Raw genomic sequence first — 14,949 nt, forward strand, 5'->3', positions numbered from 1 at the left:
AACCCCCCCGCCTCCCCCCAACCCGAGGCAACAAATTTATCCTAATATTTTCTTGAACAAGAAAGAAATGTCTTTGGTTGTTTCCTGAATAGAGTGAAACCCCATCTCTGTTTGTTTCTTCGCAAACTACTGTACGGAAGCGTCCTGCTTTAGTAGTACGTCTGTACGTTAAGATTATTCACGCAGCACGATCGCCCAAGGCTGGAACTGGCTTCAGCTCCCTGTGCCACCAGGCAGCCGTACTAACCACTGACCACTGTGCCACCCGTACGATTTGGAACGATTTGTCATCTTTTGCGGTGTGCAAGTAGCGAAACAGTTTGTCAGTTTGTCAACTGGGTCGGATTATAATGTTGTCAGCGATCTGCAGCAATGTGAACGGAGATGTCGATTCGAGCTGCTGGTGGTGATGAGGCGCGCTTGCAGCGTGACATGTTTACACGGGGAGATCAGCTCCCTCCCCATTCTCCACAGAGAGTCGGATACAAGTAGAGAGGATATTGAAATGGACGATAAAGAAAGGGTGCACGGACGTAATTCGCTTTTCGCAACTTTTCGGATTGATGCGGAATGCCGAGGAGCGAATCCTGTACGTGAGGGAAACGATGATTGGCATTTTGGGCAAGCTACACCAACACAAGGGGAGGCAATGAATAGGATCTTTCCGTCAAGGCCAACATTTCTCGCCCATGCCGAGATCAGCCTGGTGGTGAGCTGCTCTCTCGAACCGCTGCAGTCCAAGTGCTGTCGGTAGCCCCGCGATGCTGTTTGGGCGGGGATTCCGATTTTGACCGGTAACACCGGAGGAACAAGGACATATTTGCAATTCAGGACAGCGAGTGCCTCGGGCGGGGGGAGAGAACTTGCGAATGGTGGTGTTCCCGTGGATCTGCTGCCGTCATCCTTCGAGGCTGCGTTGGCCATGGGTTTGCAAGGTGCTGCCTGAGGAATTCTGGTGAATCTTGTAGATGCGGGGGAATGAATGACCCTGCCGGGGGAATGAATGACCCTGCCGCCGCCGCTGTCCCCGATCACCGGGAGAAACCTCTCTGCAGTCGACCTGACGTGCGGTGGCTCCGGCCCGTGCCATCTGATTGGTCGTCAGCGCGACCTACGCGGCTACGTAACAGAAAAGCACGGGTAAAGCACAGCGACTGCTGCAGAGTGATCTTCCGGTCTGGTTGGATATCTTGGAAGGAAGGTAGACGGTAAGGGAATAAGGAACTTTGAATATCATCAAACTGATGGAAAGGATAGTCGGCAAATATGACCTCCACCGTTGGAGTATTAATGTGCTATCGCTTCTCGGCCTTTTGGCTTGGAATATGTGTAGTTTCTGTTCTTATCAGTTTAATCGCTGATATCTCCCGAAGGTGGGAGTGTTTGTATTAAATGGATTTTTGGAGCAGGGAGATGGCTTAAGGGCTTGCTCTGTCCTCTCCATGTATCAGCCTGGTATTGCAGTGTTTCCAGGAATGGTGCACCCAACGCTTACCCAAGTTCAAAAGGCAGGTGAATGCAATGTGAATCTCTTGCCTTTGCTAGTTTGCCGTGTTGATGGCAGTCAGTGATTGTTGCATCTATTGTCTTTTCAGTTGCAGGAAACTATCGTCTTTTGTTAGGGGTTTTCTGTCTTATGACCTGCTCTGCAGTTACCTGATGATGGTGCAGCACGCTGAAAGCCAGGACAGGGGTAACCCCAACGTGCTACAGGGAACATTCTGGAACCAGGGGCCTGCCAGGAAGGTAACTTGCCAATTTGAATGAATGGATTTGCCCTTGTCTGCCGTTTTGGGCTTCTGCGGTCGTTCTTGGAACGTATCCCACCGATGGTACGGCGGGGTGGCGGGGGGTGGGGTGACTGCTGTAATTTCAAAGAACCCCGTTGGGCTGAAACCTGGTGTTGTGGGATTTTTAACACAGTCAAATCAGGTTGTGGGATCCCATGACTCAGCCAATGTCAAATGGCTATCAGATCAGCCCCCACAGCCCCTTCCCAACCACCCCGCCTCCCCCCCAACCCGAGGCAACAAATTTATCCTAATATTTTCTTGAACAAGAAAGAAATGTCTTTGGTCTGTTTCCTGAATAGAGTGAAACCCCCATCTCTGTTTGTTTCTTCGCAAACTACTGTACGGAAGCGACCTGCTTAGTAGCTACGTCTGTACGTAAAGATTATTCACGCAGACGATCGCCCAAGGCTGGAACTGGCTTCAGCTCCCTGGTGCCACCAGGCAGCCGTACTAACCACTGATCCACTGTGCCACCCGTACGATTTGGAACGATTTGTCATCATTTGCGGTGCAAGTAGCGAAACAGTTGTCAGTTTGTCAACTGGGTCGGATTATAATGTTGTCAGCGATCTGCAGCAATGTGAACGGAGATGTCGAATCGAGCTGCTGGTGGTGATGAGGCGCGCTTGCAGCGTGACATGTTTACACGGGGAGATCAGCTCCCTCCCCATTCTCCACAGAGAGTCGGATACAAGTAGAGAGGATATTGAAAGTGGACGATAAAGAAAGGGTGCACGGACGTAATTCGCTTTTCGCAACTTTTCGGATTGATGCGGAATGCCGAGGAGCGAATCCTGTACGTGAGGGAAACGATGATTGGCATTTATGGGCAAGCTACACCAACACAAGGGGAGGCAATGAATAGGATCTTTCCGTCAAGGCCAACATTTCGCCCATGCCGAGATCAGCCTGGTGGTGAGCTGCTCTCTCGAACCGCTGCAGTCCAAGTGCTGTCGGTAGCCCCGCGATGCTGTTTGGGCGGGGATTCCCGATTTTGACCCGGTAACACCGGAGGAACAAGGACATATTTGCAATTCAGGACAGCGAGTGCCTCGGCGCGGGGAGGAGAACTTGCGAATGGTGGTGTTCCCGTGGATCTGCTGCCGTCATCCTTCGAGGCTGCGTTGGCCATGGGTTTGCAAGGTGCTGCCTGAGGAATTCTGGTGAATCTTGTAGATGCCGGGGGAATGAATGACCCTGCCGGGGGAATGAATGACCCTGCCGCCGCCGCTGTCCCCGATCACCGGGAGAAACCTCTCTGCAGTCGACCTGACGTGCGGTGGCTCCGGCCCGTGCCATCTGATTGGTCGTCAGCGCGACCTACGCGGCTACGTAACAGAGAGAAAAGCACGGGGAAAGCACAGCGACTGCTGCAGAGTGATCTTCCGGTCTGGTTGGATATCTTGGAAGGAAGGTAGACGGTAAGGGAATAAAGGAACTTTGAATATCATCAAACTGATGGAAAGGATAGTCGGCAATATGACCTCCACCGTTGGAGTATTAATGTGCTATCGCTTCTCGGCCTTTTGGCTTGGAATATGTGTAGTTTCTGTTCTTATCAGTTTAATCGCTGATATCTCCCGAAGGTGGGAGTGTTTGTATTAAATGGATTTTTGGAGCAGGGAGATGGCTTAAGGGCTTGCTCTGTCCTCTCCATGTATCAGCCTGGTATTGCAGTGTTTCCAGGAATGGTGCACCCAACGCTTACCCAAGTTCAAAAGCAGGTGAATGCAATGTGAATCTCTTGCCTTTGCTAGTTTGCCGTGTTGATGGCAGTCAGTGATTGTTGCATCTATTGTCTTTTCAGTTGCAGGAAACTATCGTCTTTTGTTACGGGTTTTCTGTCTTATGAACCTGCTCTGCAGTTACCTGATGAAGGTGCAGCACGCTGAAAGCCAGGACAGGGGTAACCCCAACGTGCTACAGGGAACATTCTGGAACCAGGGGCCTGCCAGGAAGGTAACTTGCCAATTTGAATGAATGGATTTGCCCTTGTCTGCCGTTTTGGGCTTCTGCGGTCGTTCTTGGAACGTATCCCACCGATGGTACGGCGGTGGCGGGGGGGTGGGGTGACTGCTGTAATTTCAAAGAACCCCGTTGGGCTGAAACCTGGTGTTGTGGGATTTTTAACACAGTCAAATCAGGTTGTGGGATCCCATGACTCAGCCAATGTCAAATGGCTATCAGATCAGCCCCCACAGCCCTTCCCAACCCCCCCGCCTCCCCCCCCACCCCGAGGCAACAAATTTATCCTAATATTTTCTTGAACAAGAAAGAAATGTCTTTGGTCTGTTTCCTGAATAGAGTGAAACCCCATCTCTGTTTGTTTCTTCGCAAACTACTGTACGGAAGCGACCTGCTTTAGTAGCTACGTCTGTACGTAAAGATTATTCACGCAGACGATCGCCCAAGGCTGGAACTGGCTTCAGCTCCTGGTGCCACCAGGCAGCCGTACTAACCACTGATCCACTGTGCCACCCGTACGATTTGGAACGATTTGTCATCATTTGCGGTGCAAGTAGCGAAACAGTTGTCAGTTTGTCAACTGGGTCGGATTATAATGTTGTCAGCGATCTGCAGCAATGTGAACGGAGATGTCGAATCGAGCTGCTGGTGGTGATGAGGCGCGCTTGCAGCGTGACATGTTTACACGGGGAGATCAGCTCCCTCCCCATTCTCCACAGAGAGTCGGATACAAGTAGAGAGGATATTGAAAGTGGACGATAAAGAAAGGGTGCACGGACGTAATTCGCTTTTCGCAACTTTTCGGATTGATGCGGAATGCCGAGGAGCGAATCCTGTACGTGAGGGAAACGATGATTGGCATTTATGGGCAAGCTACACCAACACAAGGGGAGGCAATGAATAGGATCTTTCCGTCAAGGCCAACATTTCTCGCCATGCCGAGATCAGCCTGGTGGTGAGCTGCTCTCTCGAACCGCTGCAGTCCAAGTGCTGTCGGTAGCCCCGCGATGCTGTTTGGGCGGGGATTCCCGATTTTGACCCGGTAACACCGGAGGAACAAGACATATTTGCAATTCAGGACAGCGAGTGTCTCGGCGGGGGGGGAGAACTTGCGAATGGTGGTGTTCCCGTGGATCTGCTGCCGTCATCCTTCGAGGCTGCGTTGGCCATGGGTTTGCAAGGTGCTGCCTGAGGAATTCTGGTGAATCTTGTAGATGCCGGGGGAATGAATGACCCTGCCGGGGGAATGAATGACCCTGCCGCCGCCGCTGTCCCCGATCACCGGGAGAAACCTCTCTGCAGTCGACTGACGTGCGGTGGCTCCGGCCCGTGCCATCTGATTGGTCGTCAGCGCGACCTACGCGGCTACGTAACAGAAAAGCACGGGGAAAGCACAGCGACTGCTGCAGAGTGATCTTCCGGTCTGGTTGGATATCTTGGAAGGAAGGTAGACGGTAAGGGAATAAAGGAACTTTGAATATCATCAAACTGATGGAAAGGATAGTCGGCAAATATGACCTCCACCGTTGGAGTATTAATGTGCTATCGCTTCTCGGCCTTTTGGCTTGGAATATGTGTAGTTTCTGTTCTTATCAGTTTAATCGCTGATATCTCCCGAAGGTGGGAGTGTTTGTATTAAATGGATTTTTGGAGCAGGGAGATGGCTTAAGGGCTTGCTCTGTCCTCTCCATGTATCAGCCTGGTATTGCAGTGTTTCCAGGAATGGTGCACCCAACGCTTACCCAAGTTCAAAAGCAGGTGAATGCAATGTGAATCTCTTGCCTTTGCTAGTTTGCCGTGTTGATGGCAGTCAGTGATTGTTGCATCTATTGTCTTTTCAGTTGCAGGAAACTATCGTCTTTTGTTACGGGTTTTCTGTCTTATGAACCTGCTCTGCAGTTACCTGATGAAGGTGCAGCACGCAGAAAGCCAGGACAGGGGTAACCCCAACGTGCTACAGGGAACATTCTGGAACCAGGGGCCTGCCAGGAAGGTAACTTGCCAATTTAAATGAATGGATTTGCCCTTGTCTGCCGTTTTGGGCTTCTGCGGTCGTTCTTGGAACGTATCCCACCGATGGTACGGCGGCGGGTGGCGGGGGGTGGGGTGACTGCTGTAATTTCAAAGAACCCCGTTGGGCTGAAACCTGGTGTTGTGGGATTTTTAACACAGTCAAATCAGGTTGTGGGATCCCATGACTCAGCCAATGTCAAATGGCTATCAGATCAGCCCCCACAGCCCCTTCCCAACCCCCCGCCTCCCCCCCCAACCCCGAGGCAACAAATTTATCCTAATATTTTCTTGAACAAGAAAGAAATGTCTTTGGTCTGTTTCCTGAATAGAGTGAAACCCCCATCTCTGTTTGTTTCTTCGCAAACTACTGTACGGAAGCGACCTGCTTTAGTAGCTACGTCTGTACGTAAAGATTATTCACGCAGACGATCGCCCAAGGCTGGAACTGGCTTCAGCTCCCTGGTGCCACCAGGCAGCCGTACTAACCACTGATCCACTGTGCCACCCGTACGATTTGGAACGATTTGTCATCATTTGCGGTGCAAGTAGCGAAACAGTTGTCAGTTTGTCAACTGGGTCGGATTATAATGTTGTCAGCGATCTGCAGCAATGTGAACGGAGATGTCGAATCGAGCTGCTGGTGGTGATGAGGCGCGCTTGCAGCGTGACATGTTTACACGGGGAGATCAGCTCCCTCCCCATTCTCCAGAGAGTCGGATACAAGTAGAGAGGATATTGAAAGTGGACGATAAAGAAAGGGTGCACGGACGTAATTCGCTTTTCGCAACTTTTCGGATTGATGCGGAATGCCGAGGAGCGAATCCTGTACGTGAGGGAAACGATGATTGGCATTTATGGGCAAGCTACACCAACACAAGGGGAGGCAATGAATAGGATCTTTCCGTCAAGGCCAACATTTCTCGCCCATGCCGAGATCAGCCTGGTGGTGAGCTGCTCTCTCGAACCGCTGCAGTCCAAGTGCTGTCGGTAGCCCCGCGATGCTGTTTGGGCGGGGATTCCCGATTTTGACCCGGTAACACCGGAGGAACAAAGACATATTTGCAATTCAGGACAGCGAGTGCCTCGGGGGGGGAGAGAACTTGCGAATGGTGGTGTTCCCGTGGATCTGCTGCCGTCATCCTTCGAGGCTGCGTTGGCCATGGGTTTGCAAGGTGCTGCCTGAGGAATTCTGGTGAATCTTGTAGATGCCGGGGGAATGAATGACCCTGCCGGGGGAATGAATGACCCTGCCGCCGCCGCTGTCCCCGATCACCGGGAGAAACCTCTCTGCAGTCGACCTGACGTGCGGTGGCTCCGGCCCGTGCCATCTGATTGGTCGTCAGCGCGACCTACGCGGCTACGTAACAGAAAAGCACGGGGAAAGCACAGCGACTGCTGCAGAGTGATCTTCCGGTCTGGTTGGATATCTTGGAAGGAAGGTAGACGGTAAGGGAATAAAGGAACTTTGAATATCATCAAACTGATGGAAAGGATAGTCGGCAAATATGACCTCCACCGTTGGAGTATTAATGTGCTATCGCTTCTCGGCCTTTTGGCTTGGAATATGTGTAGTTTCTGTTCTTATCAGTTTAATCGCTGATATCTCCCGAAGGTGGGAGTGTTTGTATTAAATGGATTTTTGGAGCAGGGAGATGGCTTTAGGGCTTGCTCTGTCCTCTCCATGTATCAGCCTGGTATTGCAGTGTTTCCAGGAATGGTGCACCCAACGCTTACCCAAGTTCAAAAGCAGGTGAATGCAATGTGAATCTCTTGCCTTTGCTAGTTTGCCGTGTTGATGGCAGTCAGTGATTGTTGCATCTATTGTCTTTTCAGTTGCAGGAAACTATCGTCTTTTGTTACGGGTTTTCTGTCTTATGAACCTGCTCTGCAGTTACCTGATGAAGGTGCAGCACGCTGAAAGCCAGGACAGGGGTAACCCCAACGTGCTACAGGGAACATTCTGGAACCAGGGGCCTGCCAGGAAGGTAACTTGCCAATTTAAATGAATGGATTTGCCCTTGTCTGCCGTTTTGGGCTTCTGCGGTCGTTCTTGGAACGTATCCCACCGATGGTACGGCGGGGTGGCGGGGGTGGTGGGTGACTGCTGTAATTTCAAAGAACCCCGTTGGGCTGAACCCTGGTGTTGTGGGATTTTTAACACAGTCAAATCAGGTTGTGGGATCCCATGACTCAGCCAATGTCAAATGGCTATCAGATCAGCCCCCACAGCCCCTTCCCAACCCCCCGCCCCCCCCCAACCCCCGAGGCAACAAATTTATCCTAATATTTTCTTGAACAAGAAAGAAATGTCTTTGGTCTGTTTCCTGAATAGAGTGAAACCCCATCTCTGTTTGTTTCTTCGCAAACTACTGTCCGGAAGCGACCTGCTTTAGTAGCTACGTCTGTACGTAAAGATTATTCACGCAGACCATCGCCCAAGGCTGGAACTGGCTTCAGCTCCCTGGTGCCACCAGGCAGCCGTACTAACCACTGATCCACTGTGCCACCCGTACGATTTGGAACGATTTGTCATCATTTGCGGTGCAAGTAGCGAAACAGTTGTCAGTTTGTCAACTGGGTCGGATTATAATGTTGTCAGCGATCTGCAGCAATGTGAACGGAGATGTCGAATCGAGCTGCTGGTGGTGATGAGGCGCGCTTGCAGCGTGACATGTTTACACGGGGAGATCAGCTCCCTCCCCATTCTCCACAGAGAGTCGGATACAAGTAGAGAGGATATTGAAAGTGGACGATAAAGAAAGGGTGCACGGACGTAATTCGCTTTTCGCAACTTTTCGGATTGATGCGGAATGCCGAGGAGCGAATCCTGTACGTGAGGGAAAACGATGATTGGCATTTATGGGCAAGCTACACCAACACAAGGGGAGGCAATGAATAGGATCTTTCCGTCAAGGCCAACATTTCTCGCCATGCCGAGATCAGCCTGGTGGTGAGCTGCTCTCTCGAACCGCTGCAGTCCAAGTGCTGTCGGTAGCCCCGCGATGCTGTTTGGGCGGGGATTCCCGATTTTGACCCGGTAACACCGGAGGAACAAAGACATATTTGCAATTCAGGACAGCGAGTGCCTCGGGGGGGGGGAGAACTTGCGAATGGTGGTGTTCCCGTGGATCTGCTGCCGTCATCCTTCGAGGCTGCGTTGGCATGGGTTTGCAAGGTGCTGCCTGAGGAATTCTGGTGAATCTTGTAGATGCCGGGGGAATGAATGACCCTGCCGGGGAATGAATGACCCTGCCGCCGCCGCTGTCCCCGATCACCGGGAGAAACCTCTCTGCAGTCGACCTGACGTGCGGTGGCTCCGGCCCGTGCCATCTGATTGGTCGTCAGCGCGACCTACGCGGCTACGTAACAGAAAAGCACGGGGAAAGCACAGCGACTGCTGCAGAGTGATCTTCCGGTCTGGTTGGATATCTTGGAAGGAAGGTAGACGGTAAGGGAATAAAGGAACTTTGAATATCATCAAACTGATGGAAAGGATAGTCGGCAAATATGACCTCCACCGTTGGAGTATTGATGTGCTATCGCTTCTCGGCCTTTTGGCTTGGAATATGTGTAGTTTCTGTTCTTATCAGTTTAATCGCTGATATCTCCCGAAGGTGGGAGTGTTTGTATTAAATGGATTTTTTGGAGCAGGGAGATGGCTTAAGGGCTTGCTCTGTCCTCTCCATGTATCAGCCTGGTATTGCAGTGTTTCCAGGAATGGTGCACCCAACGCTACCCAAGTTCAAAAGCAGGTGAATGCAATGTGAATCTCTTGCCTTTGCTCGTTTGCCGTGTTGATGGCAGTCAGTGATTGTTGCATCTATTGTCTTTTCAGTTGCAGGAAACTATCGTCTTTTGTTACGGGTTTTCTGTCTTATGAACCTGCTCTGCAGTTACCTGATGAAGGTGCAGCACGCTGAAAGCCAGGACAGGGGTAACCCCAACGTGCTACAGGGAACATTCTGGAACCAGGGGCCTGCAGGAAGGTAACTTGCCAATTTAAATGAATGGATTTGCCCTTGTCTGCCGTTTTGGGCTTCTGCGGTCGTTCTTGGAACGTATCCCACCGATGGTACGGCGGTGGCGGGGGGGTGGGGTGACTGCTGTAATTTCAAAGAACCCCGTTGGGCTGAACCCTGGTGTTGTGGGATTTTTAACACAGTCAAATCAGGTTGTGGGATCCCATGACTCAGCCAATGTCAAATGGCTATCAGATCAGCCCCCACAGCCCCTTTCCCAACCCCCCCCGCCTCCCCCCCCCAACCCCGAGGCAACAAATTTATCCTAATATTTTCTTGAACAAGAAAGAAATGTCTTTGGTCTGTTTCCTGAATAGAGTGAAACCCCCATCTCTGTTTGTTTCTTCGCAAACTACTGTACGGAAGCGACCTGCTTTAGTAGCTACGTCTGCACGTAAAGATTATTCACGCAGACGATCGCCCAAGGCTGGAACTGGCTTCAGCTCCCTGGTGCCACCAGGCAGCCGTACTAACCACTGATCACTGTGCCACCCGTACGATTTGGAACGATTTGTCATCATTTGCGGTGCAAGTAGCGAAACAGTTGTCAGTTTGTCACTGGGTCGGATTATAATGTTGTCAGCGATCTGCAGCAATGTGAACGGAGATGTCGAATCGAGCTGCTGGTGGTGATGAGGCACGCTTGCAGCGTGACATGTTTACACGGGGAGATCAGCTCCCTCCCCATTCTCACAGAGAGTCGGATACAAGTAGAGAGGATATTGAGAGTGGACGATAAAGAAAGGGTGCACGGACGTAATTCGCTTTTTCGCAACTTTTCGGATTGATGCGGAATGCCGAGGAGCGAATCCTGTACGTGAGGGAAACGATGATTGGCATTTATGGGCAAGCTACACCAACACAAGGGGAGGCAATGAATAGGATCTTTCCGTCAAGGCCAACATTTCTCGCCCATGCCGAGATCAGCCTGGTGGTGAGCTGCTCTCTCGAACCGCTGCAGTCCAAGTGCTGTCGGTAGCCCGCGATGCTGTTTGGGCGGGGATTCCGATTTTGACCCGGTAACACCGGAGGAACAAAGACATATTTGCAATTCAGGACAGCGAGTGCCTCGGGGGGGGGGAGAACTTGCGAATGGTGGTGTTCCCGTGGATCTGCTGCCGTCATCCTTCGAGGCTGCGTTGGCCATGGGTTTGCAAGGTGCTGCCTGAGGAATTCTGGTGAATCTTGTAGATGCCGGGGGAATGAATGACCCTGCCGGGGGAATGAATGACCCTGCCGCCGCCGCTGTCCCCGATCACCGGGAGAAAACCTCTCTGCAGTCGACCTGACGTGCGTGGCTCCGGCCCGTGCCATCTGATTGGTCGTCAGCGCGACCTACGCGGCTACGTAACAGAAAAGCACGGGGAAAGCACAGCGACTGCTGCAGAGTGATCTTCCGGTCTGGTTGGATATCTTGGAAGGAAGGTAGACGGTAAGGGAATAAAGGAACTTTGAATATCAACAAACTGATGGAAAGGATAGTCGGCAAATATGACCTCCACCGTTGGAGTATTGATGTGCTATCGCTTCTCGGCCTTTTGGCTTGGAATATGTGTAGTTTCTGTTCTTATCAGTTTAATCGCTGATATCTCCCGAAGGTGGGAGTGTTTGTATTAAATGGATTTTTGGAGCAGGGAGATGGCTTAAGGGCTTGCTCTGTCCTCTCCATGTATCAGCCTGGTATTGCAGTGTTTCCAGGAATGGTGCACCCAACGCTTACCCAAGTTCAAAAGCAGGTGAATGCAATGTGAATCTCTTGCCTTTGCTCGTTTGCCGTGTTGATGGCAGTCAGTGATTGTTGCATCTATTGTCTTTTCAGTTGCAGGAAACTATCGTCTTTTGTTACGGGTTTTCTGTCTTATGAACCTGCTCTGCAGTTACCTGATGAAGGTGCAGCACGCTGAAAGCCAGGACAGGGGTAACCCCAACGTGCTACAGGGAACATTCTGGAACCAGGGGCCTGCCAGGAAGGTAACTTGCCAATTTGAATGAATGGATTTGACCTTGTCTGCCGTTTTGGGCTTCTGCGGTCGTTCTTGGAACGTATCCCACCGATGGTACGGCGGGGTGGCGGGGGGGGTGGGGTGACTGCTGTAATTTCAAAGAACCCCGTTGGGCTGAACCCTGGTGTTGTGGGATTTTTAACGCAGTCAAATCAGGTTGTGGGATCCCATGACTCAGCCAATGTCAAATGGCTATCAGATCAGCCCCCACAGCCCCTTCCCAACCCCCCCGCGCCCCTCCCCCCCCAACCCCGAGGCAACAAATTTATCCTAATATTTTCTTGAACAAGAAGAAATGTCTTTGGTCTGTTTCCTGAATAGAGTGAAACCCCCATCTCTGTTTGTTTCTTCGCAAACTACTGTACGGAAGCGACCTGCTTTAGTAGCTACGTCTGCACGTAAAGATTATTCACGCAGACCATCGCCCAAGGCTGGAACTGGCTTCAGCTCCCTGGTGCCACCAGGCAGCCGTACTAACCACTGATCCACTGTGCCACCCGTACGATTTGGAACGATTTGTCATCATTTGCGGTGCAAGTAGCGAAACAGTTGTCAGTTTGTCAACTGGGTCGGATTATAATGTTGTCAGCGATCTGCAGCAATGTGAACGGAGATGTCGAATCGAGCTGCTGGTGGTGATGAGGCGCGCTTGCAGCGTGACATGTTTACACGGGGAGATCAGCTCCCTCCCCATTCTCACAGAGAGTCGGATACAAGTAGAGAGGATATTGAGAGTGGACGATAAAGAAAGGGTGCACGGACGTAATTCGCTTTTCGCAACTTTTCGGATTGATGCGGAATGCCGAGGAGCGAATCCTGTACGTGAGGGAAACGATGATTGGCATTTATGGGCAAGCTACACCAACACAAGGGAGGCAATGAATAGGATCTTTCCGTCAAGGCCAACATTTCTCGCCCATGCCGAGATCAGCCTGGTGGTGAGCTGCTCTCTCGAACCGCTGCAGTCCAAGTGCTGTCGGTAGCCCGCGATGCTGTTTGGGCGGGGATTCCCGATTTTGACCCGGTAACACCGGAGGAACAAAGACATATTTGCAATTCAGGACAGCGAGTGCCTCGGCGCGGGGGAGAACTTGCGAATGGTGGTGTTCCCGTGGATCTGCTGCCGTCATCCTTCGAGGCTGCGTTGGCCATGGGTTTGCAAGGTGCTGCCTGAGGAATTCTGGTGAATCTTGTAGATGCCGGGGGAATGAATGACCCTGCCGGGGGAATGAATGACCCTGCCGCCGCCGCTGTCCCGATCACCGGGAGAAACCTCTCTGCAGTCGACCTGACGTGCGGTGGCTCCGGCCCGTGCCATCTGATTGGTCGTCAGCGCGACCTACGCGGCTACGTAACAGAAAAGCACGGGTAAAGCACAGCGACTGCTGCAGAGTGATCTTCCGGTCTGGTTGGATATCTTGGAAGGAAGGTAGACGGTAAGGGAATAAAGGAACTTTGAATATCATCAAACTGATGGAAAGGATAGTCGGCAAATATGACCTCCACCGTTGGAGTATTAATGTGCTATCGCTTCTCGGCCATTTGGCTTGGAATATGTGTAGTTTCTGTTCTTATCAGTTTAATCGCTGATATCTCCCGAAGGTGGGAGTGTTTGTATTAAATGGATTTTTGGAGCAGGGAGATGGCTTAAGGGCTTGCTCTGTCCTCTCCATGTATCAGCCTGGTATTGCAGTGTTTCCAGGAATGGTGCACCCAACGTCTACCCAAGTTCAAAAGCAGGTGAATGCAATGTGAATCTCTTGCCTTTGCTCGTTTGCCGTGTTGATGGCAGTCAGTGATTGTTGCATCTATTGTCTTTTCAGTTGCAGGAAACTATCGTCTTTTGTTACGGGTTTTCTGTCTTATGAACCTGCTCTGCAGTTACCTGATGAAGGTGCAGCACGCAGAAAGCCAGGACAGGGGTAACCCCAACGTGCTACAGGGAACATTCTGGAACCAGGGGCCTGCCAGGAAGGTAACTTGCCAATTTAAATGAATGGATTTGCCCTTGTCTGCCGTTTTGGGCTTCTGCGGTCGTTCTTGGAACGTATCCCACCGATGGTACGGCGGTGGCGGTGGGGGGGTGGGGTGACTGCTGTAATTTCAAAGAACCCCGTTGGGCTGAAACCTGGTGTTGTGGGATTTTTAACACAGTCAAATCAGGTTGTGGGATCCCATGACTCAGCCAATGTCAAATGGCTATCAGATCAGCCCCCACAGCCCCTTCCCAACCCCCCCCCGCCCTCCCCCCCCACCCCCGAGGCAACAAATTTATCCTAATATTTTCTTGAACAAGAAAGAAATGTCTTTGGTCTGTTTCCTGAATAGAGTGAAACCCCCATCTCTGTTTGTTTCTTCGCAAACTACTGTACGGAAGCGACCTGCTTTAGTAGCTACGTCTGCACGTAAAGATTATTCACGCAGACGATCGCCCAAGGCTGGAACTGGCTTCAGCTCCCTGGTGCCACCAGGCAGCCGTACTAACCACTGATCCACTGTGCCACCCGTACGATTTGGAACGATTTGTCATCATTTGCGGTGCAAGTAGCGAAACAGTTGTCAGTTTGTCAACTGGGTCGGATTATAATGTTGTCAGCGATCTGCAGCAATGTGAACGGAGATGTCGAATCGAGCTGCTGGTGGTGATGAGGCACGCTTGCAGCGTGACATGTTTACACGGGGAGATCAGCTCCCTCCCCATTCTCCACAGAGAGTCGGATACAAGTAGAGAGGATATTGAAAGTGGACGATAAAGAAAGGGTGCACGGACGTAATTCGCTTTTCGCAACTTTTCGGATTGATGCGGAATGCCGAGGAGCGAATCCTGTACGTGAGGGAAACGATGATTGGCATTTATGGGCAAGCTACACCAACACAAGGGGAGGCAATGAATAGGATCTTTCCGTCAAGGCCAACATTTCTCGCCCATGCCGAGATCAGCCTGGTGGTGAGCTGCTCTCTCGAACCGCTGCAGTCCAAGTGCTGTCGGTAGCCCCGCGATGCTGTTTGGGCGGGGATTCCCGATTTTGACCCGGTAACACCGGAGGAACAAAGACATATTTGCAATTCAGGACAGCGAGTGCCTCGGGGCGGGGGGGAGAACTTGCGAATGGTGGTGTTCCCGTGGATCTGCTGCCGTCATCCTTCGAGGCTGCG

At 51.5% G+C, this 14,949-nt stretch overlaps 7 non-coding genes across 7 annotated transcripts; all 7 read left to right on the plus strand.

Annotated features, from left to right (window-relative positions):
* The first annotated feature begins 1,297 nt into the window (after positions 1-1,297).
* On the plus strand, positions 1,298-1,489 carry LOC132810057 (U2 spliceosomal RNA). Its single transcript, XR_009642671.1, has one exon. It is a non-coding gene; the product is annotated as a U2 spliceosomal RNA (small nuclear RNA).
* A 1,814-nt stretch (positions 1,490-3,303) lies between these two features.
* Positions 3,304-3,495, plus strand: LOC132810058 (U2 spliceosomal RNA). The gene has a single exon (XR_009642672.1). It is a non-coding gene; the product is annotated as a U2 spliceosomal RNA (small nuclear RNA).
* A 1,807-nt stretch (positions 3,496-5,302) lies between these two features.
* Positions 5,303-5,494, plus strand: LOC132810059 (U2 spliceosomal RNA). Its single transcript, XR_009642673.1, has one exon. It is a non-coding gene; the product is annotated as a U2 spliceosomal RNA (small nuclear RNA).
* Positions 5,495-7,307: 1,813 nt separating this feature from the next.
* Positions 7,308-7,499, plus strand: LOC132810045 (U2 spliceosomal RNA). The gene has a single exon (XR_009642662.1). It is a non-coding gene; the product is annotated as a U2 spliceosomal RNA (small nuclear RNA).
* A 1,810-nt stretch (positions 7,500-9,309) lies between these two features.
* LOC132810052 (U2 spliceosomal RNA) lies at positions 9,310-9,502 on the plus strand. The gene has a single exon (XR_009642669.1). It is a non-coding gene; the product is annotated as a U2 spliceosomal RNA (small nuclear RNA).
* Positions 9,503-11,312: 1,810 nt separating this feature from the next.
* LOC132810034 (U2 spliceosomal RNA) lies at positions 11,313-11,504 on the plus strand. The gene has a single exon (XR_009642652.1). It is a non-coding gene; the product is annotated as a U2 spliceosomal RNA (small nuclear RNA).
* A 1,815-nt stretch (positions 11,505-13,319) lies between these two features.
* LOC132810051 (U2 spliceosomal RNA) lies at positions 13,320-13,511 on the plus strand. Its single transcript, XR_009642668.1, has one exon. It is a non-coding gene; the product is annotated as a U2 spliceosomal RNA (small nuclear RNA).
* The last annotated feature ends 1,438 nt before the right edge of the window (positions 13,512-14,949 follow it).

The sequence above is a fragment of the Hemiscyllium ocellatum genome, unplaced genomic scaffold (assembly GCF_020745735.1).
Source record: "Hemiscyllium ocellatum isolate sHemOce1 unplaced genomic scaffold, sHemOce1.pat.X.cur. scaffold_1507_pat_ctg1, whole genome shotgun sequence".
Classification (NCBI taxonomy): domain Eukaryota; kingdom Metazoa; phylum Chordata; class Chondrichthyes; order Orectolobiformes; family Hemiscylliidae; genus Hemiscyllium; species Hemiscyllium ocellatum.